This window comes from Kryptolebias marmoratus, linkage group LG6, assembly GCF_001649575.2.
Source record: "Kryptolebias marmoratus isolate JLee-2015 linkage group LG6, ASM164957v2, whole genome shotgun sequence".
Taxonomy (NCBI): domain Eukaryota; kingdom Metazoa; phylum Chordata; class Actinopteri; order Cyprinodontiformes; family Rivulidae; genus Kryptolebias; species Kryptolebias marmoratus.
In genome coordinates this window covers 30,416,383-30,419,223 of record NC_051435.1, presented here as the reverse complement: position 1 = coordinate 30,419,223, position 2,841 = coordinate 30,416,383, and positions in this window count along the sequence as shown.

The window sequence follows — 2,841 nt, the reverse complement described above, 5'->3', positions numbered from 1 at the left end:
CAGACGTCAGACCATAGACAAAAAAAGCATCCCATTTCATAGAAAAACCCAATCAGACTTCTGATTAAACAGCATCAGGCTAAACTGTCTCAGAAAAAAGTGCCTCAAAGTGAAGCCTTCTGCAGGTGACTCTGTTGTCAGGATTTTCTTTTTTTCCCCAACTTTATCTTCATTGTTACAAACACAAATAGAACGCAGTGTGAATTCTGCCTTTTAATTTGTAGTTAACTTTAAAGTATTTACATAAGAATGGAAGTCTACTAAGGTTTGGGAGGGACCTGGAGGACTTTGTCTGTGAAATTTCCCCTAACAGCAGAATTAGATTAATTATGAAGCACAACATTTTATCCATACATTCAAACTTGACTGTAACATCTTTAGGTCTGAGTTTGATCGTTTAGTTTTTTTCATTGAGAAATTTCTCTTGTACCCCCAAAACCCCAAGGAGAGAGGAAAATTGATAAATGTAATACAGTCTCTGACTGAACTTCACAAAAGGTACAATTTTCATGCAAGTCCTTAAACATTGAGTTTTTTGTTACAGGAGTAACTATTGTGCAAAATGTTGAAATTAAGTTCTCTTATTTTATTTGAAATACAATACTGAAAGTGTGTCATCCATGCCATCCTCCAGTTAATATGAATAAGCTGTGTATTCCTGAGAAACATCATATTTGAGCTGTAGAGCACTTTCCTTATGTGCGGATTTCAGCATTTATTACAATTCCTCCTAATTACAGAGGGTATCAGCAGACTAAAGTTTTGATAGTTAAAGTGTGCTTTTATTAAGTCAACTACACCTGGGGGGATGGCTTTCACAAGTGATTCAAGCTTAATATATTTCACTGTAAAGCAGGGGGGTAGTTCAGGAGACATGTCCGCCTTCCACCAGGAGAAGAGAGAGAAAAAAAAAATAGCAAGTTTGCCAATCCTGGTGTTCTCTGGCAAACGCCAAGCGTCCTGCACGGTGTTGGGCTGTGAGCACAACCCCCATCTGTGGACATCAGGCCCTCATACCATCCTCATGGAGTCGGTTTCTAACAGTTTGTGCAGACACATGCACATTTGTAGCCTGCTGGAGGTCATTTTGCAGGGCTCTGGCAGTGCTCCTCCTGTTCCTCCTTGCACAAAGGCGGAGGTAGCGGTCCTGCTGCTGGGTTGTTGCCCTCCTACGACCTCCTCCACATCTCCAGGTGTACTGGCCTGTCTCCTGGCAGCGCCTCCAGCCTCTGGACACTGGACACTACGCTGACAGACACAGCAAACCTTGCCACAGCTCACATTGATGTGCCATCCTGGATGAGCTGCACTACCTGAGCCACTTGTGTGGGTTGTAGAGTCCACCTCATGCTACCACGAGTGTGAAAGCACCACCAACATTCAAAAGTGACCAAAACATCAGCCAGAAAGCAAAGGTACTGAGAAGTGGTCTGTGGTCCCCACCTGCAGAACCACTCCTTTATTGAGTGTCTTGCTAATTGCCANATAATTTCCACCTGTTGTCTATTCCATTTGCACAACAGCATGTGAAACTGATTGCCAATCAGTGTTGCTTCCTAAGTGGACAATTTGATTTCACAGAAGTTAGATTTACTTGGAGTTATATTGTGTTGTTTAAGTGTTCCCTTTTTTTGAGCAGTGTATGTATATATATATATATATATATATATATGAGATACATACACATGAAAATACATTAGAAATGCAAAAAGTCAAGCATAATAATACAAATTACAATATATGTATATAAACATATATATTCACCCATATATACATATACGTACATATACAAACATACATACATACAAACCAAAGGTGTGTTCATGTTATGTGGGTGCATGTGTGCTAGTTAGCCACCTGGAGATACACCGTTAAAATAAAGTACTGTGTACAGCAGAAGGCCCTCCATCTACAGCACCCAAGAGCAGAAAGGACAGGTGGATCCAGCCCCAGAAGGCAGCACCAGTCCCAGGCAATCAAACACCGGGCACCACCCCAAGGCAGCTGCGAGTCCGCACAGAGGTAGGTCATCAGCAGCCCCCAGGACAAACAGACACGGGGAGAGACGCAGGATACCAGCCCCAGCTCTACTATTGGTGTAAACCAGATTATTGTGGAAAATGTAAAAGTATCTGAACAAAAACAACAACAGTTTTAAAGCATTATTGGACATAAGGAAACACATAACTAACCACACACTAGCAACATGGTTTAAAATACTTCAGATATGTCAAATCCAGAAAAATGCATCAAAACTAAATTGGATACCATATGATAACAATTTCAACCCTACTCTGTTTAACCAGAATTATGAAAACTGTGCCTATAGAGGGATGGCAGCATGGTGTGTTTTGGAGAAAAATGGGCATCTGGAGTTTTCAACTATTAGAGCAGAAATATGATTTGGGGGAAAAATGATTGTTTTGCATTGCCTTCAAATGAGACATTATTATAGAACCGCAATACAGACAAACCATTACAAAAAAGAGAGTGAAGTGATCCAAATTATAACTAAAGTTTATGAGAATAGCAATCTTAGAATAACTGCAACAATATATAAAGTTCTAACAAATATAGACAACTGAATCTGTAAAGAATAAATGGGAAAAAGAGGATATAGAATCACATATTTTCTGGAAATACTCAAAAGTAAATGATTTGAGAATTGATCTGTGATGTCTTATGTAATGTTTTAGGATACAAAGTTCCACTGAAACCTGAAGGTCTATACTTGTGTAAATTTTCAGAGGCAATCGTTCATTCCATTCTATTTTCCATTCCATTCCATCCTCTTCCGCTTATCCGGGGTCGGGTCGCGGGGGCAGCAGCCTAAGCAGGGAG